Here is a 14,755-nt window from a genome sequence, read left to right as displayed (position 1 = left end):
AAAGTTTCACTGCTCTTAGCCTTAACATCCGCCAGGAGGGTTAGTGATATCCAAGCTTTCACTGTGCATCATCCTTTCCTGCAATTCACAAGCGATTCTGTGATACTTCGCACAAATCCTAAATACATTCCGAAAGTACCTTCGGATTTCCATCTGAACGAACCTGTTGTTCTTAAGTCGTTCTTTCCAGACCCGCAAACACCTGCGGAAAGAGCTTTACACTCGCTTGACATTAAAAGATGTCTTAAATTCTATCTACAAAGAACGTCTACTGTACGCACTTCTGACCAGTTGTTCATTACCTACGGTGCGATTCGTAAGGGGCAGGCAGTTTCAAAACAGACTATTGCAAGATGGATATCTGCTGCCATTGCCTTTTGCCATGCACAAGCTGGGAGACCTTTACCATCTGCGCCCCGAGCGCACTCTACAAGAGCGGTCTCCTCATCTACGGCCTTATTTGCTGGAGTCCCTCTTCAGCAGATCTGCAAAGCGGCTACTTGGGCGAGTCGCCATACCTTTACCAGACATTACTGTCTAGAGTCAATCAGCGAGGCTGATACTTCTGTGGGTCGAGCTGTTCTACGGAATCTGTTTCATTAAGGTGAGCCTCTGTTTCCCACCTCCTTGTTTTCTGCTGTCAGACGCTTCTTATGTTATGTTTTCACATATTTCCATGATTGCATTATGTTATGCTTTATACGATATGTGTATTTTAACTTTGCATTGTTATTTGCATTACTAACTGACAAGCTTGGCGTTATGGGCGTCTGTTCAGCAAAGATATGTACTGCTAGCTACTCTGATTCAGGCATGTGAATCTATGAAAGACACCCCTAATACTGGAGAAGAACAATAGTTACTTACCTGTAATCTGTGGTTCTCCAGTATTGGTGTCTTTCATAGATTCACATGCAACCCGCCCACCTCCCCTCAGAGGCTTTTTAGGCTATTATGGGGTTTCACTCCTGTGCGAGAAAATCTGAGAGCCTGAGCCTCTGGGGAGAACATTCTGGTGGGTGCTGGCGCCTGATTGGCTGTAGTTTGGACTATACATAATGACTATGAGAGTCATAGATGTGGAAGTTTTTTGCCTACTGTAGCATTGGCTGCTTTACTTCCTGGTTCATTTTCTATTAGTATTACTACATATTTATGGCATATTATTGTTCTTCGAGTGGAAAGTGGCATGCAGTTAACCATGTTATTTATATTCTTGCTTGAGGTGTGATGTGCTTTGCCAAGCAGGTTTTTCCTGGCAGTGAGGGACAAAACAATATTGCACCATCCACCTTAAATAGGGCGGCGGTGTAATGTCCTTCCACCAACGGTCCCGACTCCATCAGACCACATGGGAACATTTCCATTACCAGAGCCAACGGGGCTCTGTCAATGGAAACCTTAAGGTCCGCAGGTCTTTAAATGTGGTGGGCAGACATAGGGTTTGGCAGAAAGGGTACTTTGAGTACTCTGTGTGTCAATTTCATCCAATGTGCAAACATATACTACTGAAGAAATGAGGGTGAATAGAGGAGTGTGAAAAAAATGAAAATAGCGACCCTTTACATGACACTGCAGTTCAGCAGTTTAGGAACATGATAGTCTATACTCCTAACTGTTTGTCTTTATCCTTTAATTGTGTTCAGTATTTACTATCCTCTGTCTGCACAACCTTCTGTTTAAAGAATAGTGGCTATTCCACTGGAACTGTACTTAGAAATTGACCTCTGTAAATATGTGTTCAAAGCTAAATTTCTAGTTCAGACTTTCCTACCAGCATTAATGCTGGAACTGTAGGGGCTGCCCCTACAAAATCCTGTCTATTTAGTTTACTCCAGGTAAAGAATTACTCGTTTGGGGAGTGGGTCCATATAGTTGGCATCTGCATAATCTATATAATCAGGAGAATTAAGTTATTAGCCAAATTATCCTCCTTAGTCACCTTTTTCACTGTGCCTGCCTTCATCATGAATACTCATTAAGACCCACATATTCGACACAGTGGTTCCATCTATTTGAGACAGTAATATTTGTGAGAGTAAATTGAATGTTAGCTGCTAAGACCTGTACAAATTGTAGGTTTGCCATGGCAGTCTTGCATACTCAATCTGTCAAATTCACCATAACATATACTCATTTGTAGCGCTATTCTTCTTTACAATTTGTTTTATGTAGTTGAAACCAGCCAGTGCCTTCTGAGTCAGGTCCTTTTGTTACGCTGCCAGACTATCAGACAGCTGTTCTGGGAGGTACCAAATTTAGGAACAAAACTATTGGGGTTGTTGGCCTGCTGAAACAGGGTACTGGAGCTGAGAAGAAAGCCTATGAATATTTGAGATTGGGATTTATTTTGTATCATGATCTAGATAAAGATAAAGGAAATCATTAGATTTATTTTCCCCATGCACCAGAGCAACCGCAATTTCAAAATGTATTATTCATGTATGCAGCAAAATAAAGGCCGGAAGTTACATGATGGTAACTTATTCTGGTGTACACAGATTCCTCACCTTGTGATTGTGAATACCCAGCTGCCAGACTGGATCTGGAGATTTTTCAGAGCACTTCTCTGGCATGCCAGCAGGTGGCGCTTCCCGACTCCGTATCATCTTTATCCCGCCCTGGAACTGAGGCTGGAGTCACGTATAATCGCCACCTAAGCATGCTTATGTCAGTTTCTTTCTTTCTACGCCTTCGGACGCGGATCCGGGACGCCATCTCAAACAATTTATCATATCTTTTGACAACTCTTAACGAAAAAAATGTTTTCACAGTGTGCAAGGGAACATGTTCCTGCCTTAAAGTTCACCGTTTTCCCTTGTACAGTTATCTGTAATGGGTTTCCACATAGTCTGAGTTTCACACGACTCCAGTTCTTGCAATGGACCGGATGAACCCCATGGCAATCCCGGAACACAAAGCCAAGAATACCTCTCCAAGTCCAAGGGAAGTTGCGTAAATCCCACTCTCAGGTGAAACTGAGTTGCAGACCCACTCGGTTATATGTTCTTACAACGAATTCCGTTGCAACGCATGCCTTTACCACGCATGCGTTACAACGGAATGGTTTATCAATGCATAACTTTTTCCTCTAATTCATGCGTGGTGACGTCGTACGTCGTTAAGAAGAAACGGAAGTTTCTTTCCGTTTCCTCTTAAACGACGACGATTTCAGGTGAGGTTTTTATTTGGGGGGAGACCCCCCAACCCCCCCCATGTTTATTTTGAACCTTTACCACAAATGCCTTTACTACACACCTCGTAGTAAAGGTATGCGTGGTAAAGGCTTTCGTGTTAACCACGCATGCGTTGTAATGCATGCGTGGTTTATGTATCTGTGGAAACGGCCGCGTTGTAATGGCCGTTTCCCGACCCACTCCCGCACTCAAAGCAGTTCCACACACTGCACGTCATCATGCAAGACAAAGTCAAAACCGAAACACAAGAAAACGAAGTGGAGTTCTTTCTTCTCTCGACCTGAAAAGTTGCAGGAATGTCAAAGTGCCTCTCAGTCTCGGTCCTGGTCTCCTACTGAGGAACCGATGTCCTAACCCACCCAGAGTTGCACCGTGACTTTCCCGGTCCATAGGCCATATCACAATAGATGGAGACTAATTAGGAGTTCATGGTGCAGATGCTCAGCACCCTTCCAGCTCCCTCTTGTTCACCTTTGAGCCTCACGAATTTGAGGAGACCTCCAGCCAAATTACTGTCAGACAAATCCTTCTCGTTCTCGCTGTCATTTGTGCCTTTAAACCTTGCTATGGGGTCTGCCCTGACTCAGGAGCTGAATTCATCTCGACTTCAAACCCGGCGCCACGACCCATGCTGGTCGTGGCGTATTTTGAAATGTTTTTTGATTGGTTCCTGCCATGTTGACGCTGGCCCAGAGAGACTTGGGGGCATATTAGCAAGGAACCTCGTTAAAATTATCGCCGTTTTATCGGCAGGAAACTGCCGATAAAACGGCGATAATGGGCTTGCTAATATGCGTTATAGAATCCCCGGTGAGATGTGCAAGACATCTAACCTGGGATTCTATAGGAATTCTATAACGCATATTAGCAAGCCCATTATCGCTGTTTTATCGGCAGTTTCTTGACTATAAAACGGCGATAATTTTAACGAGGTTGATTGGTAATATGCCCCTGAATGTGTCCTCATGTAATGCAAGTGCCGCTATGTAAAGCTCTCTGATACCCGATTCGGGTAAAGTTTGCGCTATATAAAAATCTGTAAAATAAGAAAAAAAAAAAAATCCGACTCTGATCAGAATCCAACCTCGACCTCAGTTGTGCCATATGCCTGTCTCGACACATCTGGACCTACCTTATTTGACTCCAACGGGATACCGTCCCTGCAGGGAAGTTGCCCACAAGTCCTCTAAACCTTGTTTGGATCAGAGCCTGATGAAAGCCAGCATAACGTAGGATATGACAATGGAGATAATTGGGATGATTGCTAACATTTTAATGACAACTACCTGTACATGGATTTGTGGCTTGGTCACCTTCTGTGACAATAGGTTGAGTTCCACCCCTGGTCATTCAATGGAAGAATCAGCCTATTTTACCATGGCCATCCGGCATGCGGCCAAAGTTTTAGACCAACAGCTACCATCCATTAAAGTCAAGACTATTGTGTTTACAGACAGAGAAAGAAAATAAAGCTGAAAGAAAGAAAAAGAAAAACGTAGAAAAATGAAGAAAAGAAAAAAGGACACACAAAATGAAGTAGAGAAGGAGACCAATCAAGAAAGAGGGAAGTAGGAAAAATAAATATAAAAAGAAGCAAGACAAAAAGAGGAGGAAAAAAGAAAGAATGAAAGAAGAAAAAAGTCATCAGGAAAAAGGAGAGGAAGGAAGGAGAAGAAGAATTAGTGAGAAACGAAGGAAGAAAAAAAGGAATAATTAAGAGGATGAAACAGGAGAAGAAAGAAAAAGTAAGAAAGAAACCAACACCCAGAAGATGAAATAAAAGCAGAAAACTAGATGCAGAAATGAGAAAAAAGAAAAATATTAGGAGTAAAGCAAGGACAAGTAGAAACAAGAGAAAAACTGAAAAGAATGAAAAACAAGGGAGGGGAAGAAAGAGGTAGTGTAGTGTAAAAGGTATGAAAAGAGAGAGCGAAAGGAGGAGAAAGGAAAGAAAGGAGGAGTACAAGAAATAGAGTAAAGAGAAAGACATGAAAGTAAGGCAAAAAGAAAGGGAAAGAAGATGGAGTAAGAAAGAGGAAAGGAGAAAAGAAATAAAGAATTAGATTTTCAGACGAGGGCATGCTGCATCATCCTTTATCGTCAGTTTTCAAACCCTTTCAGAAACAGCAATAGTTTTGTACCTAGCTGCCTTGACAGGTGGGCAGCTGTAATGCATTCCTTTAGCATGCACATTTTTTTTTAGTTTTCAAAAAAACCTTTATTTGGGTATCGTCAATCACAAACAGCCATCCGCCTACAACCCAGAGGGCCGGCAGCAAACAAGGGCAGTAAGATCACACTTTCTGTGCCGAGCAACCACAGCCAATAAGCCGACAACCCGGGGGTCCGGCTGCGTGTAGCAGAGGGCATACAGTCGACTCCAGTTCCCATGATGTGCCTGCGCCCCTCGCCCCACCCTCCCTCCCCAGAGAAGAGGTAAACCCAATGTATGTGGTGTCGTTATGACCGCAACTTCCTGTTGTGAGCCAATACTGGTTCTACCCATCAAACAATGCCTTAACTGTCCCCAAACAACCCCCCCCCACCCAAACTGCCCGTTCGCCTGTTGTTCGTCACAATAATAAGTAGGTCGTTACTCAATCCCACCATAATCTGTACTAATGCCGCCCACCCCGCCGCCTCCCCCCCGCTCAGCCCCTCCTCAAAAACCCTAATCCTACAGGCCACCCCCTAGTCCAGTGTACAGCCGTAGGGAAGGGTATGTAGCAATGCCCGCCGCCCCAGGGGCGCTCCACATGTCCCTTGTGTAATGCAGTTGGATTCCCCCCCTCCTCTCCTTGTAACACTAATGGGGTGAATGAATGTCTAACCTCAGGGGCCAACCACCTCCTCCTGTGGCTCCGGGCCGCTCTCTGTCTCCTCCCGCACTGATTCTGCGCCGTCTTTGGCGGACTGATAAGTTAGATATAGACCCAAAAAGTTCTTAGGCCTGTTCCCGGTTGGGAGGAGCTCACTGTAAATTTGCGATTGGGTACTGCAGTAGAGCATGTCTCTAGTCCATCTGCGTTTCGTCAGCAAGGGGCCTCGCATCCAGCAAAGTGCAACAACTCGCCGGGCCATCAGCAGGCCTATATCAGCCAGGCGACGTATTGCCACTGGAGGTATCTTAGAGTATCCCAACAGTGCTAGCGCAGGGTCAACAGGGAGCTCTGTATCCAATACCTGGCCTAATTCCAAGAAAATGTCTTCCCAAAGCGTATTAATACCAGGGCAACTCCACGCCATATGCATGAAGTCCGCTACACGGGCATGGTATCGTTCACACTCGGAAGTTGATCGGAGTCCGTATCTGTGTAGGCGTTCTGGAGTATAATATACGCGTTGTAGGTATTTAAAATGAATTAATCTATGTCTAGCATTAAGCGACAGTTTCCTGGTGTTTTGACAACAGTATTTCCACATTGAATCATCTATCTGCATTTGCAAATCACGCTGCCAGTCCAGGCGGGCCTTCAAGAGTTGCTGTTCCCTGTGTTGGAATCCTATTTTAAATAAGTGTGTGATCAGTTTGCGCGACGAGGGTGTTTTAATCACATACATCTGAAAGAGACACGTTAGTATTAGATTCCTTACCTTAGAATATACCCAGGCGTCAGACTGGATCCGGAAATTTTTGCGTAGCAGTACCCTTGCGCGTCGGTAGGCGTCGTCTGCGGCTCCGCGTCCGTCGTCGGCGTCGTGGGCGCCGTGATGACGTCGTCAGAGTACTTAGACGCTGCCTCCGCGTGTTGACGTCAGTTCTTCTTTTTTCCGCGCCAGCAAGCGCAGATCTGGAAAAAGCAGTAACCCTAGTCAATTTTGACTAACTTTTTTGATCGATTTTGATCATTTCTCGAAATCTTTCGACTCCGATCGGTGCCGTAGGGATGCCCGGCTTTAAGCACTGCGAGGATTGCGACCGCCTGATGTCGGTCACGGATCCTCACCACCTGTGCCTAACTTGTCTAGGCGTCGATCACGACGACAAGGCCTGCTCCGACTGCCGGGCCCTCTCTTCGAAAGCCAGGCGGGAGCGGTCCCGCAGGCGACCTGAACTCCGGCAGTCGGTCCCGCGCCGCGAGAGGTCTCGGTCCCATGGGAGGTCGAGGGACAGGTCGCGGGCTCGAAGCCACCACAGCTCCGAGAGTAGGCCGCACTCCTCCGGGTCGAAGTCGTCGGGTAAGAAGCACAAGAAGTCCAAGCGGCGTCATCGCTCTTCGGACTCCCCCCGACGCTCGCGCGATGCGGCCGGGGGTTTGGGTGACACAACCCACGCGGCTCCGTCGGAGTCGCGGCGCCGCGTTCAGCCCCACACCCTCTGGTCCCTGGGCTCAACGTGACGCCGGAGGAGGTCGAGGAAACTCTCTCCTCCGACGGGCTCCGCGGCGCCTTCGGGCCCAGCGGACCCGTCTGGGACCCCTAGCGGGTCGGGGGTGGCCCGACGCCGTCGGGTGCTGCGGCCCTGACGCCGCCGACGCCTTCGGGCCCGGCGCCGCAGGTTCCCGTTATCCCGACGCCGCCGGCGCCTTCGGGCCCGGCGCCGAGGGGTTCAGTTGTTCCGGCGCCGCCGGCGCCTTCGGGCCCAGCGCCGCAGGACGCCGCTGGACCTCCTTTGGGTTCTGGTTCGTCGCCGGTGGACCTCACAACCTCCCCGGCGTCGGACCCTCAGGTGTTGCCTCCGGCGCCGTCCTCGGGCGGCGCCGTCCCCGGTTCCACCTTCGTTCCTGTTCAGGCGCCGGGACGGCCCCGATGGGCGCCGCTCCAGACGTCGTTTGGCAAGTTTCACTTCTATGAACAGGCCCCATTGGTTGAGAACCCTGAGTTTCAGGAGATGGGTGATGAAGAGGACTGGGAGGGGTCTGAGGACCCTCTGACCAGAGAGTGTCAGTCTCATGAGGACTGGGCAGGAGACCTTGGGGAGGCCAGTGGCCTGGACACCTCTCCAGACACTGGTTTTGTCTCCCCTCCTACCGTGGCTTCGGAGGAGGGGGCAACCTACGGTGTGGTGCTGATGAGGGCTGCCAAGGCCTTGGGCCTTGAGCTCCCCGTCGCGGCCGTGAGGGCTAATCTCCTCACAGAGGTCCTTAAACCGCAGTCAAGCTCAGCCGAGCCTCTGCTGCCCTTTAATGAGGCCTTGACCGACGTTCTTCTGGGCACTTGGTCCAAGCCCGCTACGGGTTCGCCCGTAGATAGGAACGTGGCCAGACGCCACCGCCCAGCCCCGGGCGACCCATGTTTCCTGTCCACCCACCCCACCCCGAGAGCCTGGTCATCCAGGCCTCCAATTCCCAGACCGCGTTCCCGTCGGCCCCGCCGGACAGGGAATCCAAGAGGTATGAGCAGTATGGTAAAAAGATCTTCTCATCCCTTAGTCTGGGTCTGCGGTCTTCCAACACCGCATGCCTCTTGGGCCGTTACACCCACTCTCTGTGGGATACGGTCTCCGGAAGTGCTGCCAGAGTGTCCGTTGGAGGTACGGGCCAAACTCGGCCAAGCCCTTGTGGAGGGCCGGGATGTAGCCAAATATTCCATCCGGTGTGGGCTGGATACCACCGACTCGCTAGGTAGAGCGATGGCAACGACGGTGGCGGTCAGACGCCACGCCTGGCTGAGGTCCGCCAACTTTTCGGCAGATGTCCAGAACACATTGATGGACATGCCATTCGATGGCCGTCGCCTCTTTGGCGACAAAGCAGACCATGCGCTTGAGCGCTTTAAGGACTCCAGGGCTACGGCCAAGTCCTTGGGCCTCTCGGCCCGCGCCAGCAATCGGCTGCTTATCATTCCTTTCGTGGCCACGGAAAGGGTGTACCCACACGTGCTGCCAGCCACGCTCCGCAGGGTAATACCCAACGCGGTGGCGGCCGTGGAAACCGCCGTACCGGCGGTCGGGGACAACGGCGAGGTCAGTCCACACCTTCCCCCGCAGCATCCGCCTCAAAACCCTCCTAGTCCGTGCTTTCAGGCCCATGTGACGCCAGTGGGGGGCAGGGTTTGCCATCACCACCTCCACTGGCGCACCGTCACTTCGGACAGGTGGATGATGCAGATCGTCCGAAGGGGCTACTCCCTCCCCTTCGAGGCGACTCCTTCAGCCATGCCACCGCAGCACCACCGTGTATCGGGGGATCATTTGCGACTTCTGCAGGAGGAAGTTACGGCCCTCTTGGCCAAGGGGGCCATCAAGCGCGTTCCTGGGCCAGAAGTAGGGTGTGGTTGCTACTCCCACTACTTTCTGGTACCCAAGAAGGGCAAAGGGGGCCTGCGCCCTATCTTGGACCTACGGAACGTCAACGGCTTCCTCCGGAAGGAGAAGTTCAAGATGCTGACACTGGCTCAGGTCCTAGCTGCCCTGGACCCAGGAGACTGGATGGTAGCGTTGGACTTGCAGGACGCTTATTTCCACATCCCCGTCCTGCCGGCCCACCGGCGCTACCTGCGGTTCACGGTAGGCCAAGAGCGCTTTCAGTATACCGTGCTCCCCTTCGACCTTACCAGCGCCCCACGGGTGTTCACGAAGGTGATGGCGGTGGTCGCAGCTCACCTGCGCAGGGTAGGGGTTTCAGTCTTCCCCTACCTCGACGACTGGTTGTTGAAGGCGGGCTCGCCCCAGGCAGTCGTCAGCCACCTCCAGACTACGGCAGACCTCCTGCACCGGCTGGGGTTCTCCATCAATGTGCCAAAGTCACACCTGTGCCCCTCTCAGAAGCTCCTTTTCATCGGAGCGGTTCTCGACTCGGCGCGGTTTCGGGTTTATCCACCCGAACAGCGGGTCCGGGATATTCAGGCTCTGATTCCCATCTTTCAGCCATTATCCCGGGTCTCGGTCAGGTTGACGCTGAGGCTTCTGGGGCTGATGGCCTCCTGCATCCTGCTGGTGCATTACGCCAGGTGGCGGATGCGGGCTCTGCAGTGGGACCTGAAGTTTCAGTGGGCCCAGCATCAGGGCAACCTATCCGACCACGTCCTGATCTCGGAGGGCAGTGCGAGACAGCTGCAGTGGTGGCTCACGGACCGCGATTGGGTCAGCGGCAGATCCCTTTCCCTTCCCCAACCGGAGCACGTAGTTGTGACGGACGCGTCCCTCCAGGGATGGGGTGGCCACATGGGAGAGGCGGAGATCAGAGGCCTCTGGTCTCCGGCGGAGGCCCGGCTCCACATCAACCTGTTGGAGTTACGGGCGATTCGTCTAGCGCTGAAGGCATTCCTCCCCTCTGTCAGGGGGTGTGTAGTGCAGGTGTTCACGGACAACACCACCGCCATGTGGTACTGCAACAAACAGGGCGGGGTGGGGTCGTGGATTCTTTGCCAGGAGGCTCTGCGCCTCTGGCAATGGCTGGAACGCCAGGGCGTGACCCTGGTGGCTCAACACCTGGCGGGTTCTCTGAACGCCAGGGCGGACAAGCTCAGCCGTCGGTGCATGATGGATCACGAATGGCGTCTGAACTCGGACGTGGCGCAAGGCCTCTTTCAGCGATGGGGAGAGCCTTGGTTAGATCTATTTGCCACCGAAGAGAACGCTTAATGTCATCAGTTCTGCGCGTTGGAATTTCCAAGGCGGCACTCGCTCTGAGACGCTTTTCGGCGCGAGTGGAGTTGCGGTCTACTGTACGCCTTTCCGCCTATACCACTTCTGCCCAGAGTGCTGAAGAAGATCAAGCGCGACCGGGCCCAAGTCATCATTGTGGCTCCGGACTGGGCACGAAGGTACTGGTATCCAGAGCTACTCAGTATGTCAGTCGATCCCCCGGTTCGTCTGCCTCTTCAGGAGGACCTTCTGTCGCAGCAGCAGGGGACGGTCCTCCACCCGAACCTGTCCAGTCTCCACCTCCATGCTTGGAGATTGAGCGGCGACAGTTGAGGCCATTTGACTTGCCTCCTGAAGTCTGTAACGTCATTCTAGCAGCCAGGCGTCCCTCCACAAAGTCGGTATACGCCTGCAGGTGGAACAGATTTGTGGCATGGTGCACAGCAAAGGCTGTGGATCCTCTTGCTGCCCCTCTTTCTGAGGTTCTTCTCTTCCTTCTTTCTCTTGCCCAGCAGGGCTCTGCTCTGGGCACTATCAAGGGCTACCTTTCTGCCCTTTTGGCCTTTCTGAGGCTACCTGATCAACCTTCTTTGGTCAAGTCCCCTATTGTAAATAGATTTCTAAAGGGCATCACTCACACGTTTCCTCCTGTTCCGTTTGTGATGCCTCAGTGGGACTTGAACCTGGTTCTTACGTTTCTGATGTGCGCTCCCTTTGAGCCGCTTCACAACTGTCCTCTTCGCCTTCTGACCTTGAAGACTGCTTTCCTGGTTGCCATCACCTCTGCCAGGAGAGTGAGTGAGCTCCAGGCCCTTTCTTGTACTCCACCTTTCCTTTCTGTCCATCCGGACAAAGTGGTGCTGCGTACCAAACCATCTTTCCTGCCCAAGGTTGTTACGGCCTTCCACATCGGGCAGTCTATCACCTTGCCAACCTTCTTCCCGCCACCGCATCCCTCTAAAGAGGAAGAGCGGCTCCACCGTCTGGACCCAAAACGTGCGCTCTCATTTTACTTGGATCGCACACGCCAGTTCCGGGTGGATGACCAACTCTTTGTTGGTTACGTGGGCGCTAAGAAGGGGAAAGCGGTGCACAAGAGGACCATCTCCCGGTGGATCATCTTGTGTATCCAGGCATGCTACTCCTTGGCTATAAAGGAGCCCCCTGTTGGATTACGGGCTCATTCCACCCGAGCCACAGCAACTACAACTGCCCTGGGCCGGGGTGTGCCCTTACAGGATATCTGTCAGGTAGCTATGTGGGCATCGCTGCACACGTTTGCAAGACACTACTGCCTGGACAGTCAAGTCCGGAGGGATGGCTTCTTTGGCCGTTCTGTCCTCCAGGACTTTCTGGTGTGATTATTGGTTCGCAGACCCACCACCGGGGTTGGTATTGCTGGGGTATCTATTCTAAGGTAAGGAATCTCATACTAACGTGTCTCTGTCAGATGCACAAGTTACTACTTGTGTAACGATATATCTGTAAGAGACATTAGTTAGTATTAGATTCCTTACCGACCCACCCATCCTCCCCGTTCTGCGAACCAATATCTAGGGTTAGGGTTGTCCCCTTTCAGGGCCCTACTTTCAATGGCACCAGTGTTGGTTTTTAACATGGCTCTGCGTTTCTGGCGAGGAAAAGCTGTGTCTAAGAACTGACGTCAGCACGCGGAGGCGGCGTCTAAGTACTCCGACGACGTCATCACGGCGCCCACGATGCCGACGACGGACGCGGAGCCGCAGACGACGCCTACCGACGCGCAAGGGTACTGCTACGCAAACATTTCCGGATCCAGTCTGACGCCTGGGGATATTCTAAGGTAAGGAATCTAATACTAACTAATGTCTCTTACAGATATATCGTTACACAAGTAGTAACTTGTGCGTTAGTTCTGGTATTTCCGATGGCTCGGCCATGTCTGGACCCAGAAGCTCCGGAATGCGGCACGCACTCTATGAAAATGAAAGCGTTGTAATAGCATGACCGCTACACCGGTGGGTGCAATCTGGTCCCAGGATTTAACCACTCCGTCCCTGAACAGGTCTCCCAGCGTGGAGATACCCAACTGATTTAGGGCGCTCTCACGCAACGGCGCCAGCCATCTGGCCCACTCTATTGGAGTAAGAGGGGAATACAGCAGTACGCAGTCTTGTTCTTTCACCAATGCGTGCCAGGCGTGGTTTGTTGTCGTTATGGAATCCAGTAAACCCACACGGCGAGTAGCCGGCTGGAATACTGTGGCAGGAGGGGGGAGCGGATCCGCAAACAAACGTTCCAATATCACGTGTGGAATATTACTATCCCCGTGGATCCACGTATGCAGGTGTGCTGCTTGTGCAACCCGGTAGTATCTCTCCAAATCTGGAGCACCCAGTCCACCCTGGTCATACGGAAGCATGAGAACTCTCCATTGAACTCGGGGCTGTTTACCACCCCAGGCAAGTCTTATAAGAGTCTGAGTTAATGTCTTGAAGAAGGCTTTAGACAGAATCACCGGGATGTTATTAAAGAGGAACAAAAATCTGGGCAACACTATCATTTTCATTAGGGCGATACGCCCCAGAAGGGACAATGGAAGACCGCACCACCTATCCACATCCTCGACCAGTCTAGTGTATGCTACGCCATAGTTTTCCCGCACCAAAATGTCTGGATCCGGATGTAGTTGGATCCCCAGGTATCTGACCGGGTCAGTAGACCACTGTAAAGGATACTCCATGTCAAATTGCTGTGTCACCGGGGACAGCGGGAATGCCACCGATTTGTTCCAATTCACCTTCAGCCCAGAAAGGGCTCCGAACCGGACCACTTCCCTCAGCACCGGAGAAAGGTTTGTCTCTGGGTCCCGAATGTACAACAATGTGTCATCTGCGTACGTGGAAACACAGATCTTATACGTGGGGAAGCTAATACCCTCATTCCGGTGGTATTCCCGGAGCGCACACGCCAGTGGTTCTGCCACTAAGGCGTATAGCAATGGGGAAAGAGGACAGCCCTGTCTAGTGCCCCTGCCTATGTCAAAAGCGTCTGTAACCCTGTCACCAATGCGCAACCTGGCCTTAGGCTTGTGGTACAAGGCACCGATCATCTGTAGGAAGGGTTCGCCTAGCCCAAACTTCCTTAGTACTCTCAACATGAAGGGCCACTCCACCGAATCGAAGGCCTTTTCCATATCAAGGAAAACCGCCAAGGCCTTGTTCTCCGGTTTCACGTGTTGCATTGTCCCCAAAACAGTGCGGATGTTGTAGGTAAGATTCCTATTGGGGACAAAGCCAGCCTGTTCTGGCGCGACCAGCTCCGGAGCGAGCAAAGCCAGGCGCGTAGCTAACACCTTGGCATACAATTTTGCGTCTACATTTATCAGGGATAGCGGCCTGTAGGAGCCGCACTCATTGGGGGGCTTCCCAGGTTTCAGTAGTGTAATAAGTAGGGCCTCCCTCATAGAGTCAGGCATACAACCCTCCACACATATGTCATCGAAGAGGGTGGAAAGAAACGGTAGCAGCTGTTCTTTGAAAGCCTTGTAGAAGACCACTGTTAGTCCGTCTGCCCCAGGGGCACTTCCGGACCGCATCCCTTCGAGCGCTTCAGCGATCTCCTCCTTCTGAATGGGCATCATGAGGAACTCCCTCTGAGAGTTGGATAGTAAAGGCATAGCTATATAGCTTAGATAATCATCAATTTCCTCCTCCACTCCGGAAGATTTGGACTTGTAAAGACCACAATAGTAAGTCTCGAATTCCCCAATAACATCTAATTCGTCTGTGAGTACCCTCCCTGAGCTCGACACCAGTTCCCCAATCAGTAGCGGCCGTCTTTTGTTACGTATGATTTTAGCTAGGAGGGAGCCCGGTCGTTCCTCCTCACCATAGGTGCGAGCAACTGCGTATTTACCCATATGCTGCACCTCCCTGTCCGCCTCTTCGTTGTATTCGGTGACCAGCTGTTTAATTTGTTCAGCGACATCCCCCTCGGGCTCTTCACATTGCCTCGATTCCAAGACCGATAGCTGGGTTTCTAAGAGCTG

At 51.4% G+C, this 14,755-nt stretch overlaps 1 protein-coding gene across 1 annotated transcript in view; it reads left to right on the top strand.

Annotated features, from left to right (window-relative positions):
- MSH4 (mutS homolog 4) overlaps nucleotides 1-14,755 on the top strand; it is a 1,513,152-nt gene that overhangs the window by 686,205 nt on the left and 812,192 nt on the right. The window lies entirely within an intron of this gene.

Source organism: Lissotriton helveticus, chromosome 1_2 (assembly GCF_964261635.1).
Source record: "Lissotriton helveticus chromosome 1_2, aLisHel1.1, whole genome shotgun sequence".
Lineage (NCBI taxonomy): Eukaryota > Metazoa > Chordata > Amphibia > Caudata > Salamandridae > Lissotriton > Lissotriton helveticus.
This window is presented reverse-complemented; position numbering and strand designations above follow the sequence as displayed.